The 15,382-nt window shown below is 42.4% G+C and overlaps 1 long non-coding RNA gene across 1 annotated transcript in view; it reads right to left on the reverse strand.

The window, feature by feature from the left end:
* Positions 1–7,523: 7,523 nt before the first annotated feature.
* The window catches only part of LOC146079513 (uncharacterized), a 51,472-nt gene continuing 43,613 nt past the window's right edge, over positions 7,524–15,382 (reverse strand). Inside the window, exons 3-4 of the long non-coding RNA XR_014474580.1 lie at positions 7,706–7,771; positions 7,524–7,632 (exon numbers count right to left, since the gene is read on the reverse strand). This is a non-coding gene — a long non-coding RNA (uncharacterized LOC146079513). The remainder of the gene's footprint in view (positions 7,633–7,705; positions 7,772–15,382) is intronic.

Raw genomic sequence — 15,382 nt, forward strand, 5'->3', positions numbered from 1 at the left:
GTGAGGGTTAACTTTGCTGTGGGGGGGTGAGGGGGGGTTAACTCTGGGGGGGCGCTGCCGAAATTTCGGCGGGAGGGTGCAAAAATTGTAGTTAAGCCACTGAGTGATGCATAGAATTCATGTGGATTTACTGTAGCTTGGTCATAGATTAGGGTGTAAACCAAGAATCATATTCTATTTTATAAAGTAACAAATCTTGCAATGACACACTGATGCCGAATTCAGACCTGTTCGTTGCTTCCTGAATTTGTCCCCGATGGTCGGGCATGCACAAATACGGCGAATGGCTTCAGCGAGTTAGATATTTGCCAAGTTGTTTGCTCTATAGTGGGAGGGAAGGGGATGGGCAGGGGGCTGGAGCAGAGGAATGCCCAGAGTTTTATAAAAAACACTGGTAGATGCAGGCGTGACGACAAATGTGATGTGGCTTGATGTCACAATTTGGAGGACAGCGGGTGCTAGAAAAGTCAGTCCAGGCTGACATTTGTTAGCGAAGGTAGGAGAAACCATTCGGTGGTGAGTGACCATCAAATGATTCCTCCTCCTTGTGGCCGCATGTGAGGGGATGTGTAAGCGTACACATCCCCTTGCATGTCAGAGAGGGGATTCATGCAGAGAGGGGGTGGGGGCGTTTAGCAGGGCAGCTGGCGGTGTTTTTATCGCTAGGCTGCGAACATATGCAGCCTAGCAAACAGGTCTGAATCAGGCCCACTGTTTTCAGTGCAAGAGGTTTTTAAAAATTGCTTTACTCAGCACTTTAGAACTTCTTAATTCTTAGTGTATATGTATTAATGTGCTGTCATTTGTTATTTCAGCTTTTGTGTTTCTGTGAATGTTCTAAAAAATGACTGTTTTTGATGAGTAGACCGAGAACACTTCCCCGTTGTCATGTCATGCTACATTTCAAATGTCTTCTTCTAAATGAATTCATGTAACCATGTAATACATCACATTCTAATCAACTCCCACACAAGACTTTCTGCTGGGTGATATTTCCATGACAGGACTATCTTGCGCCCTCTTTGTAAATAATATATTTTTTAAAACCATTTTAAGGCCTTATCTGTAAATCAGAACATAAAAAAAGATATTTCACTCTAAGCTCAGGAACTGTTGACAAACGAACATCTGGTTTGTAGGATTAAAAATAAAATGACTTTAGACAATACCTAATACTTGGCTTATAACTTCCATATATTATACAGCATGGTTTTCCCATGGCCTCCTGATAGAACGGATTGTCCAATTGAGGCTCATTCTTGTCATGGCAACTATAGAAAAAGTGTTGGCATTTTCTGATTTTTTTTTCTTTAAGCATATTAATTGTCAGCTGTTCTCTCATCAGATGTTCTACTGTGTCACTACTTTGCACTGCCTAGCATCAGAGTATGACTGGGAGAGAGCGCTGACAGTAGAGTCAGACCTATATTTCTTTACCGTGCTAATGCTGGGGATTCTTATTCCCCATCCAGTGCGTGGGTATGTGTAAATTTAAGCACACGGTTTCTGATATTTTCTTATTTTATACTACTGTACCCTGGACTTATAAGAGGTTTGTGGTGACTAATGTAATGTGTTTAAATGTATTATCACTTTTATTCCTCTCTGTATTTTGCCTCACATCACCCATTTGCACTATTACACACATATTCTTTACTTACTATTTTTCCAATTTTTTTTCTAGATTTTTTATTTCTTAAAGTATACATTATATACATAATAGTGCTACTTTGCTTTTAACGTTACTAATTGTACCCCACATGAAGTGCTTTCTGCACTATTTCTGTCACCTGTACTCTATGATTTTACTTCTGGAAACACCTACCAGTTAATAAATATTTCAGATTATACTCAAGTTTTAAACTGGTCCTGGAGTGGTGGTGGAACTCATTTCCCCTGCCACCTAAAACACTCCCCCCCCCCCTTTTTGGCAGAGTTCAGGACAGTGCTAGGGTTTTTGGCAACCCCCTTCAAGCTATAAATTTGTGCCCTATGTGGCATACTTTATTATGGGACATTGGTCTCACAAGGAAGGAGCATGTTAACCTAATAGTACCTACAATTCAAATTACACCACACAGACTTATGCTACAGAGTAGTAGTCTTTATACATGTAAAGCTTTACAATAGTGTCCTTAATAAGCAAATCACCACAGCAGTAGTGCCCCCAACACATAATGCCCACTGTAGCAGTGCCCTTAAACACATAATGAAAATACAAAGAAAAGTATCACCAAATATTCCCCTTGCGCATGAAATTATTTGTCAGATGAGGGTCCAATTTGGACCCTCATCTGACAAACATTTCATTTGCAAGGGGAATATGTGGTGATACTTTTCTTTGTATTACACGTGTTTGGGTGATGTGTGGTAACATCCAGATCACTATATATATATATATATATATATATATATATATATATATATATATATATATATATATCCCTAGCAGCTGGGTAGCGCTAATTACCTGATATACACTTCTTTGTTGTACGACATAATGCAAATAATAGTGCCCCTTATACACATCTCTGCCTTTGTCACTCCAGCAGCTCACCAGCTGTGTCAAACCAGCAGCTTCCCTACCAATTGTGTCCCTACAGCCCCCTTTCAACTTCAACATGCACAGAGCCTCTTAGTCACTCACAAGCTGTGGTGGAGGTGGAACTAGTTCCATCAACCATTACAGGTGGGAGCAATCAGTTCCACCCCGATCCTCCCCATTTTAACCTCTGATTTATACTTGATAATAAAATCAGTACTTGTATCTGTCTATGTGGACCTCATTCCCACTTCCTCTACCCTGTTTCCAAGTATCAAAGTATTTCTCGGTACAGTATCCACAGTATCCACAATGTGTGCAGATTGTGCAATGCAGTCCAGGGAGTCTCCACACCAGAGAAAAAAGATATTTAGCAATATCACTAGGAAAATGGTATTGCAGGTACAAAAAAATGGTCAAAAAAGGGAAAAGTGGAGATGGCTTTTTAATCGCACTGGAAATATAATTTTGTACAAGAGAACAGGCCCCTCATATAAATTGATAGAGTGGAACTCGTTATAATGAAGAGGGTGTGCTACCACTGGACATCTAAATGAGGTAGAGGTTTGTGGAAAGAAAGAGAGAATGTCTCTATGTGGTGCACCAAGAGATTGCAGAATAATAAAATGTAACCTTTATTAGTTGAAAGCATAAAATATAGCAAAAATAAACAGACACAAAGACATCAAACATATAACATGTAATAAAAAAGGATATCTCTATCCTTGCAATGTGAGACCCCCACACTCCCTAAATATGGTGTGTTCACTTTAATAGTGTTTATTTGAACTGTCAGATGTGAAATACAAGGTAATGCAAGGTTATGATATGATCAGGCTGCTTCAGATTCTGATGATACCACACTCAATGTGTCTGATCAGCAATTATGTAAGCGACCGTATAGCTCCTAAGTAGGTATAGTATCACTTCACTCAATAGTGCTAGATGCTTGCTGAGGTGGGAAAGCTAGGCAATTCCACACATAGTGGTGAGATACAAAGCTCCCGGCTAGTGCCTGATCCAAGTATGTATACACAATAGGGCAGAGATTGTAGCCGAGTAGCTGAAGGCTGACAATTTACTGTGGAGCGAGATGCTCGGCATGGAGTTGCCGTGCAGTCAGCTAGTGCTCCGGAGTCCCAGAGGTCGTAGTGCTACGCATCACACACTGCGGCTCACACACCGGACTCGTGCTGCGTGTCACTCGCACCTAACGCTATTGGTTTAAGCTAGACAGATCAAAATGCATTCAATGGGGAAGGGAGCAGGGGGTAGCCACGAAGGGTATGGTCGGCGTACACTTCGCTATTAAGCTTCGTCAGGACCAACCTGGGTGGTACCTGGAAGCCCTTTCAATACCTGCTAGCTCATGAATATGCTAATCGTGTGGGCGTGATGTCACGCAACAATTGGCTAATGGCAAATACGCCCTGATATACTGTCAATCATCCCCAGTGGGGTGTGTACAAATGTCAAAGGGAGAAAAAACACACAATAAGAAGAGAGCAAACATATCACGTATTGCTTTTAAGAATTCATTACACGTGTCGCCGCGCATGTCAAGTGCAGGAATGTACATACATATCTCCTCATGCCGAGGCATATGTTATAGGGTACTAACCCATCATTCATTGTATTAATGGATGTTGGATAACATTGCACATATGGCTATTCAAATAACCCGATATGTGTCTATTGATGTCATGTAATAATCTCATGGTAAGCACATGTATTTCAATAACTCAATAATAATGAGGTATTAGGTATGCAGGATAGTTAGGGATCTGCCAATATTATTGTCGCCCCATGTATGGCTCAACTGAGGATATTTGGAATTCTACCAATGATATAATCGCACCATGTGTAGCTCCGCTTAAGATTGTTAATCAAATTGATGCAATGGTATTCCAAGTAGGTTCTTCATAAAAATGAAGAGAATTTTGATGTTTGATGTCGGATTGGATATCTAGATAAAGTATATAGGGATATACGGTAATATTCCATGTTAGTTCTTCAAAAGGAATTTTGATTTGAGTTAAATATCTGGATAAAGTATATAAGAAAATACAGGAATTTATGCCTGTATTATTACCCGTATTCCTATCGCACCTAGTGTAACTCATATTAAAGATTGATAATCGGTTAAAATACTCTCATTGTGAGGACAGATGATGTCTTGCTGGATCTGGAGATGAACAACAGATCTCCTCATGTGTATCCCAAATTCGATGAGATCAAACCCATTCATATTTTAATAACCAGGTACATCAAGGCAAAGGATAGTCTATAGGACAAATGATGTCATGTATTTGCGATGTGCAAATTTGTTCAAAAGTGTGGGCAAAGTACTAATTAGATAATTTGTTGGACATCGTGTGACCCCATGTCCGGGAAAGGAGTAATCTTCAGTGCTGGTGAATTATCACTATCATCACCAAATGTGACCGTGTAGGATAAATAATATTAGAATTTAGTGATTCTTCATTCATCCATGATGGATGAGGATGACTTCAATAAGTAAAAATATGTGTTAGTAGATATCCTAATGTTGTTACAGTGCTACAGGGTATGTGTGATATATTTAGACACACATCCCTTCGCATGTAAGAACGTATAGGATGAGGATGGATCTTAAGGTAGACCTAAATGGTCATAATCAAGGTAAGTATAATCTTAATGAAGAAGGGAAAGGCTGGTGATAAGGGTGTTACCATGATATGAAGTGAAAAAAAGCATGATGCTGATTTCTCATAGTGAAATGCGGGCTGACCGCCAAGAAGTGAAAGGTGACGTATTAGGTGTGTGTATAATGTTCTGGATACATCCCATTGGAGGTGTATTAAATATATAAACTAATATAAATCTTCATGTAGATGACAAATTTCATATTGGGTGTAATGAGTGATTCTGGTCAAATGTAATAGTGTCGGTGAATAAAACAAAGAAAATACACACAAAAAAATTAGTGAAAAGAAAAAATGTAAAGACAGTATTATCATTGTCACTATGGGGATTTCCCTACTGGAGGGAATCAACTAAAGACAGTATAATTGTTCTCCTCATTAAGGCCTGCTGGGGACATGGAGCCCATAAGAAATATCAATCGTGTTTCTTGTTTGAGTAGCTCCCTATCCCAGTGGTCGCTTACATAATTGCTGATCAGACACATTGAGTGTGGTATCATCAGAATCTGAAGCAGCCTGATCATATCATAACCTTGCATTACCTTGTATTTCCCATCTGACAGTTCAAATAAACACTATTAAAGTGAACACACCATATTTAGGGAGTGTGGGGGTCCCACATTGCAAGGATAGAGATATCCTTTTTTATTACATATTATATGTTTGATGTCTTTGTGTCTGTTTATTTTCGCTATATTTTATCCTTTCAACTAATAACCACATAGAGACAAAAGAAATGGGTGCACTAAAAGGACCCAAAAATCACGATATACGGAGTCCCCTCTGGGTGCTATTACACCACTGCATCTAGAGTATACTATATTGCATACTCAAACTTACCTACTCTACTGAAAGTTTTGCAATGCAATGAGATGCAATCTAGTACAAAAAGTATGTGCAGCACATACTTTTGTGCTGTGCGATGTAATGTGTACGGGAGCACGCATCTCATCGCATTGCACCTGTTAAATTGTACCATGTATGAGTGCCTTAAGGAATTCAACCTATTCAGCATGCAGTTCTAAACAGCATATTAATAACATTTTTGACCTGTACATATGTACGTTTAACAATTTTGTTTTAGAATCAATTCTGGATCAAAACTGGATAAATTCATTGTGGATATCTACAGTAGAATATTTTGCATTGAGGGCACTAGCTGGTTTGTATTGCGATTGATTCTGTAAGTCTACCGTGCCACTTCCTGCAAATTATCACTTTGTTGATTGAGTGAGGCAGCTGATGCAACTTGGATCATTGTTGGAAAAACTCAACACCAGGAACCTGCTGGCAACCCTCCAGACTAAAGCTTGTTAGAGGTGAATGGTTTCGAAGTGGGGTTCTAGAAGAGTCAGGGACCACTGAAAAATGGAGGGTGAATGTACAGTATCCTCCTCCTCAACCTGTTCAGTGGCCTGTGGTTGTGCAATTACATCCTCAACTGTATAATACAGAAATATACATTAGTGAATGTGTCTTGATTTAGTTGTTTGTACAGTACAGGTATATGATTTTTGAAAGGATAACCATAAAAAAATTATGATGTAAGAGGGGAGTTTAATTTAAAAATGGATGTTGTTATGAGTTAATTATTGTAATGTACAATATCAGATTTTAAACTACTAGTAGATAATGGGTAGTTTTTCATTGGTTGAACATAGCAACATCCGATCCTCGTTTAACGTCACAGCTTACGAGATTTTTAGAGGAATAATGTAAATACCACATATGCTAATATTTTATGAATGTTGTGATAATTGGTTATAATAACTAACTACAATATTTATTTTGTTATAGGTAACCACTGTATGGCCTTCCATTTAACATCATGTCTCTATGTGGTCACATTCGTACATTTTGATGTGTTTGGTAAGTTATTTATTTTAAACATTTTCTTACCTATACTATTACTAATCTATATTGTCCATGGAGGACATAACCAACCACCATTGGACAGATATAACACCATAGTCCATTATGTCACTGAAATAATAACGCAGATTTTTTTTTTTAAATTGGGTGTTTAACATAATATTACTCTATTATGTACTCAATGATTCACTATTAATGTCTGACATTACTTAGTTTGAACCCTGAATGTGTAAATGATTTTCAAATGTCCAACATTACCAGTTGCCTACAGAGTACTTGTTACTTCAATCTGATTGCATAATTAATATGCAACAATCTTTATGTTTAAGGGTTTTTTGGTAAACTATACAGAAATAGGAAATGGTGTGTAGTGTGTAAGGTTTTTTTAATTGTGTTCTTGTTTAGGATTGTTTTCTATCCTTGTACTGGTGCTGATGGCGTTCTGTTGCCTGGTGCTGTTGTGAGCATCTGCTGTGGAGGCTGGGAAGTGAATGGTACTGACCCTGCGTGGAGGCGTCATCTGGGATGATGGGCCTACAAAGAGATTTTGATATAAATGCCAATTTGTAACTATATTAATTACACACATTTGGCCACAAATATTTACCTGACAAATCACCATCATCAGATGGGGGTTGTGTTGAAGGCCTTCTTTGTGTCTGTGACCATCCGGCTGCATGTTAAAAAAGGATAGGCAAATGCAGAAATACATGAAATGATCAGATATTATTATTTACATAGTGTATATTTCAGTGTGTTGTTGTGTAAATTCTCCTTTAAATAACCATTTAAAAAATTCTTATGATTATCACAATTATGTAGCCATCTTGCACGACTGCAAACCGACAGGCGGGATTTAGGGGGAAATTTACTAATATGAAAAACCTAGTTTTTCGTATTAGTATTTTCCCTACGACTGCATACGACTGTTTCAGTCGTATACACAGTCGTGTTCCGGAGGGGGATTTACAAAGCAGTCATATACGACTGCTTTGTAACCCTCCGATGTCGTATTCATTCGTATTAGCTGGCCGTATATACGGCCGCTAATACGAATTTTTCTGGCAGTCTGCACGGATCAGTCAGATCCGTGGAGGCTGCAGTGTGTAAAAAAAAATAGAAAAATAAATAATTTAAAAAAAATGGCGTGGGGTCCCCCCCACAGCTGTAACCAGCACCAGGCTGAAAGAGCCGGGCAGGTAATTAAAAATCAGGGAACCCGACAAATAGGGGGTTCCCCGACTTTTAACAACCAGCCCCAGGCTCCAGGTCCGGGGCTGGTTCCCAAAATACGGGGGACAAAATGAATAGGGGTCCCCCGTATTTTAAGAACCAGCCCCAGGCCAAACCAGCCAGCAGGGTAATGCCACAGCCGGGGGGAGACTTTTTATACAAGTCCCCCCGGCCAAAGCATTAACCGTCTGACCAATCAGACTGGCCAGGGGAACTGGGGGAGTGGGGACCCCCCCAATAAAGGGGTCCCTCCCTCCAGGACTTACCTGACCAGGCTGAAGCCTGGTGCTGTCCCCGGTGGCCCTGTTCGGTGGCCACCGGGCTGATCTTGGTGTAAAAAATAGAACAATAAACTATTGTTTTAAGCTGTGGAACTATGAGTCCCAGCAAGCCTCCCCTGCAAGCTGGGACTTGGTGAACCACAAGTCCCAGCCTGCAAGGCATTAAAGGGCCCGCTGGGTCTTGTAGTTCCACAGTAAAAAAAATAGTTAAATAAATACACACTGACACCTGAAAAATAAAAGTTTAATACATACATTACACACACACTGATACTTACCTATCTTGATCCCGTAGGTAGGTCCAAGAGTCTTGATCCAGTGCCTTGTCCTGGTTCCGGATCATGTTGTTTTTCTTCACCATGTCGATCTTCATGTCGGCGTCAGGTCCGGGTCCGAAGAAATCCATGGTGGACCTGTGGAAGGAAATCCAACTCACCCAGGTCCTCCATGGAAGTTCTTCTGCCTTGGTCCGACGTAGTCTAGGCATTCTTCCATCTTCTTCCATCTTCTGGCTTCTTTTTCAAGCTGCCGGGCGACTCCGGCAGCTCCCCGACTGTCAGAGCCGCAGAGATGTTTCCTCCTCGGCGTCTGGACTAAGAATGAATTCTGGCCAATCAGGAGCCGCCTGGCGGCCAATCAGGAGCCCGGAAAGTCGGCTCCTGATTGGCCAGAATTCATTCTTAGTCCAGACGCCGAGGAGGAAACATCTCTGCGGCTCTGACAGTCGGGGAGCTGCCGGAGTCGCCCGGCAGCTTGAAAAAGAAGCCAGAAGATGGAAGAAGATGGAAGAATGCCTGGACTACGTCGGACCAAGCCAGAAGAACTTCCATGGAGGACCTGGGTGAGTTGGATTTCCTTCCACAGGTCCACCATGGATTTCTTCGGACCCGGACCTGACGCCGACATGAAGATCGACATGGTGAAGAAAAACAACATGATCTGGAACTAGGACAAGGCACTGGATCAAGACTCTTGGACCTACCTACGGGATCAAGATAGGTAAGTATCAGTGTGTGTGTAATGTATGTATTAAACTTTTATTTTTCAGGTGTCAGTGTGTATTTATTTAACTATTTTTTTTACTGTGGCACTACAAGACCCAGCGGGCCCTTTAATGCCCAGCAGGCTGGGACTTGTGGTTCTTCAAGTCCCAGCTTGCTGGCACTTGTAGTGCCACAGTAAAAAACAATCGTTTGTTCTATTTTTTACACCGCTATCAGCTCGATGCCCACCACCCAGGGGCATCGAGGAGAGCACCAGGCTTCAGCCTGGTCAGGTAAGTCCTGGAGGGGGGGGACCCCTTTATTTTGGGGGTCCCCACTCCCCCAGGGTCCCTGGCCAGGCTGACTGGTCGGTAGGGTTAATGCTTTGGCCGGGGGGACTTGCATAAAAAGTCTCCCCCCGGCTGTGGCATTACCCTGCTGGCTGGCTTTGCCTGGGGCTGCTTCTTAAAATACGGGGGACCCCTAGTCATTTTGTCCCCCGTATTTTGGGAACCAGCCCCAGAGCAGGAGCCTGGGCCTGGTTGTTAAAAATCAGGGAACCCCTATTTGTCGGGTTCCCTGATTTTTAATTACCGGCTCCAGGCTCGTTCAGCCTGGTGCTGGTTTCGGCTGTGGGGGGGACCCCACGCCATTTTTTTTTTTATTTATTTAATTTTTCTATTTTTTTACACTGTAGCCTGCACGGATCTGACTGATCCGTGCAGGCTAAAATGCAAATAGAACAGGAAAATGGTGTTCTATTTTCCTGTCGTATTTGCGTGGGTGTTTTACACCACTAAGCAGCCGTATTATCAGTACGGCTGCTTAGTAAATCAGAAACCACCATTCTTTTGAATGGTGATTTCTGTCGTATCCTATCGATGGTGTAGACATTCGTATTTGTAAATACAAATACGAATGTTCCATCTTTAGGACTACGAATTGTTGTATTTTTGGGATTGTAAATCCCGAAAATACAAATTCGTAAAAAAAAGGTGTATTTCTCCCTACGAATACACCTTTTTTCTACGAATCCATTTTGGTAAATGTCCCCCTAAGCATCTAGGAACCTTCACCTTGTTACATCTTTTGCAGTGAGCTCATAACAAGTGTTTGATAACTTCAGAAACTGGTGCTAAAAAATAACAAGTAGTTCAGCATCAGCTAATTCCTTATCTCAACTATACCCCAGCTCCTGCAATCTCCACCGCCTAATACCTTAATTTTCATAATGATTGGAGGTAGTCCTGCATCCAATTTGTTAAGGCTAGGTGACTCTTCCTCATTCCAGAATTCATCAGAAGAATTCTTGAGTGCTAGATCAACTCCTCCTATCTGATGGCTCATACATTTTCACCACCAACTATGCAGTCATCTTGAACTGTTAATGCATGCACTTACCCAGAGCTGAACTTCCCATTAGACACATGAGGCACGTGCCTAGGGGCAGCATATGTTTGGGGGCGGCACTTGGGCGCTTGTTATAGTACTTTCAGCCTTAAATGTATGAGTAACTGCAAAATATCCTATGCACTGTACCATATTCCGTCTTGAATAGAGTGTGAATGGATAGCACATGCAGATACTGCCCCTGTAAACTGTCCTTCTTAGTAAATATGTATACATAATAAAAAAAATGTCAGTTAGTGGCTTTTTTATTAATCCATTAAATCGGCTATTATCAAATGAGGGCTTATAAGTAATCAATAAATATAATACAATTAGGTGGGGGGGGGGCGGCCATTATTGTTGTGCCTAGGGGCGACCTCACACCTAAATCGCTGTGCAGCCCTGTGTGCTGAGTGATCTTGCTGAGCATTCTGAGCGATCTACATTACTCAGCTCACTCAGCAGTGTCACTGGGCCGGGGGGGCAGGGTGCCACATGCCCCCTGGGCTCAGGCGGGGGTTACAGCCTGGAGGTGATTTAATAGGCATCTGCAGGGAAGCATCACCTACCTCCTTCAAGCGCTCCCTCAAAACCCACTTTTTTCGACTAGCCTATCCCTCCCCCTAACCTCTTTTGATCCTCCTATCCTGCCTCCGTTCCCCTCCATTCCTACTTATCCTATTGTATTTCGTTCATCCACCCACCTATTTTTAGTATGTTAACTCTTATGAGTAGGGTCCTCCTTCCTCACGTACTCACCCTACCTCATTACCTCACCTGTGCTCCTGTCCTGTTCTTCCCTTCCTCTACTTCATCTTCAGTCTCCTCGACAATTTCCACACCTACTTCTGAACTGATGCTGATTTTAGTTCTACCAGCTATACCCCTATTTATACTGTATTTTTCAACACACCCTGTACGTTACCTTGTAATTTGTTTTTTTTGTTTGCTATGTACGGCGCTGCAGACACTTTGCGGCGCCTTATAAATAAACATACTACTACTACTACAGAGTGGGGAGGGGTCTGAGGCGTTGTGCATAAGTCATGCTGTGCTTCTGGGGATAGAGGGAGGAAAGGCTGAGTGTGCTGCTTAATCTAAGCACCCCCCCCCAGCCTTAACCTAACCTCCATCCCTCCCCTCCCACAGCCTAACCCTCTCTTCTCACAGCCTACACCTTAATCCTTTCCTCCAGCAAAACCCCGACATTCAAGCCAGCAACCTAAGCCCTGAACTTCCCTTCCACAGTCTAAACCCTGACCCTCCCTCCCGCAGCCTAAACCCTTACCCTTACCCTCCCACAGTCTAAACCCTGACCCCCCTCCCGCAGCCTAAACCCTGACCATCCCTCCCGCAGCCTAAACCCTGACCCTACCTCCCGCAGCCTAAACCCTGCCCCCCCCCCCCCCCCCCGCAGCCTAAACCATTACCCTCCCTCCCGCAGTCTAAACCCTGACCCCCCTCCCGCAGCCTAAACCCTGACCATCCCTCCTGCAGCCTAAACCCTGACCCCCCCCCCTGCCGCAGCCTAAACCCTGACCTTCCCTCCCGCAGCCTAAATCCTGACCATCCCTCCTGCAGCATATACCCTGACCCTCCCTCCCGCAGCCTAAACCCCAAACTTCCCTCCTGCATCTTAATTCCTGACCTTGCCTCCTGCAGCCTAAACTCAGACCTTCATTCCCACAGCCTAAACCCTGACCTTCCCTCCTGCAGCCTAAACCCTGACCTTCCCTCCTGCAGCCTAAATCCTGACCTTCCCTCCCGCAGCCTAAGTCCTGACCTTCCCTCCCGCAACCTAAACCCTGACCATCCCTCCTGCAGCCTAAACCATGAACCCCCCTCCCGCAGCCTAAACCCTGACTTTCCCTCCAACAGCCTAAACCCTGACCTTCCCTCCCGCAGCCTAAACCCTGACCTTCCCTCCCACAGCCTAAACCCTGACCATCCCTCCTGCAGCCTAAACCCTGACCTTCCCTCCCGCAGCCTAAACCCTGACCTTCCCTCCCACAGCCTAAACCCTGACCATCCCTCCTGCAGCCTAAACCCTGACCGTCCCTCCTGCAGCCTAAACCCTGACCGTCCCTCCCGCAGTAAGCTCTAATGTGCTGCAGCTTAACCCTAACCATTAGTTACTGTAACCGGTGGTGGTGGTCCACCTGCTTGTGTTGCCCTTCAGGGCTGAAACTTGCCAGCCAGCCAGCCCCTGAGTGTCACCCCGTAAGTAGGCCCCATTAAACTACACATATCTAATACAGAGGTGATTATCTCCCCACCCTTTTGAATAATCTTATCTCCCACAAAATCATTAACTATTACTAGTACCACCATCTCATCTAGTTGTCTTTATGCTTTCCTTGTTATGTATGGTACTTTGTAAGGTGTTGCAGACAATGCGGTTCAATATAAAACAGGATAATGATGATAATAATAATACTAATAATACCAATTATTATTATTTTTATTTAAATCAACTAGTCATTTTAGACAGCCAGTGTGGGATGCATTGAAGTCCCAGTTCAGCAAATGTTTTTTTTTAAATCATTCATTCAATCATTTAGAAAGCAAATAATTTAGAAAGCAAAACCATGCTATGTAAATGATTACCCCTGTCAGAAGGCCCCAAGGGGTGCCAAGAGGGGAAGGGGGGTTGGTACTAATTACCAGGGGCCCAGGTCTGATAGAGGGGCCCAGTGGGGGCCCTGGTCCTTCACCAATTACCTGGCACAACCTAGCACACACTGCTATGTGCTGGGCTGCAGTGTGACTGGGGATGCTCTTAAAGCACTATTTTTTGTGTATTTTTTTTTAAGGGCACATGACCACGCCCCTGTGATCAGGCCATGCCCACAGAGAAATGCCTGGGCCTGGCCAAGTTTTCTTCTGCCCTGTATAAGAGTACATATTTTATGCATCTACTTAAGCGACTTAACGCTGGGTTGTTTGTTTTTGCAAAATTTATATTACAGTGAAATCTAAAATTGGTCTGTATATACTTTCTTTTACACAGATACTGTATTTGCGCTCCAACACTTTTTCTTTTTTATGCAATTTTAGTACAATATAATAATTTGTCATCATAAAACTATTAGAAATATGTATACATTTTGCAAAAAAATATTATTTTTTTGTTTCAAAACACATAGCAAACTATTTATAAAAAAAAAAGAATCACCTTCCTAACATTTTCTTTTGTACTGTATACTGTGTGCAGGCTTCCATGAAGCCTAATCGTTCATTTTTACTCCACAGACAAGTTCTGTAGCATGGAACTTATATTTATTTATCAATGCCAAGTTCAACGCTTTGTATATTTCAGATTTTAATTTGACTTGGGGAAATTGCATGCTAATTGTCAGCTCCACCTCTGCTGGGTCATCTTCAGGTCAGCAGATTAGACACATCAGCTCGAGAAAGAAGACAGCATGCTCCAACTGCAGGGCAGAATAACCTGGCGATCAATCAGTATGATGGCAGCAGTCGAACAATGACAGTCATCTGTCAGAAAACAGGAGGTGGCGTCTCATTAACACACCACTCACCTGCCCTGAGCTACAACTGTCTTATAATAATACCGATCAGTCACACTGCAAGGTGTTACTTCTCCCTGCTATCAGAGGGAGTACAAAACCTTGTGCTTTATACTTTCTCTAGCTCTTCGTCTCATCTCCATCCTTTAATATCTTGTACACCCAACTCTTTCTCTTCCAAATTTATAACCATTGACAACATTTAGGTTGCCCTCTTACGTCTCGCAGGATATAACAAAAGAGGGAGCGGAGACAACACAGCAGACAAACATTTCAGGCACGCCATTCTGAGGTAATGGACCATGGCAGCAAAATATACCTGTGCAACATTTGATAAAGATGAGCTGACATGCCAGTCCAAATAGGTTCTTTTGTGTGTCTGCATATGTCTATCCATCACTGCTTTCAGCTTAAAACAAGAAGGTAGCAATAACCGCAGCAGCTGGCAGGAACCATAAGGGGAAGAACAGCTCACACAATTAAACTCCGTTTACCCCTGGCCTTTATTTCACTCCTTCCCCCCATCTAATTTATTATGTTTTTCTTTCTCTGCATGCAGAAAATATGATGCTGATTTTTCTTACATTCTTTTGCTATCTAAATCCTTTTAGGGAGAGGCTCACCGGGACAATAAAATAAAATCCCTTGATATTATGCATTGATTCTTATGTGGAAAAAAAAAAATGTTGTTCTGGGGTTTTTGTCTCTCATGCTAGATTGATTAATGTAAGTCAGATCCGTGGCTGCACTTTCGTATTATTACATGCGCCAGAACGGTGATTTACTACTGAAACATCTTCCAGTGTTTAAAACTGCACAGAAAACAAAAACAGTTTTATCCAGTCCTATGGCTCCATCCACACGATTA

This window comes from Crinia signifera, chromosome 5 (assembly GCF_055691185.1).
Source record: "Crinia signifera chromosome 5, ASM5569118v1, whole genome shotgun sequence".
Classification (NCBI taxonomy): Eukaryota; Metazoa; Chordata; class Amphibia; order Anura; family Myobatrachidae; genus Crinia; species Crinia signifera.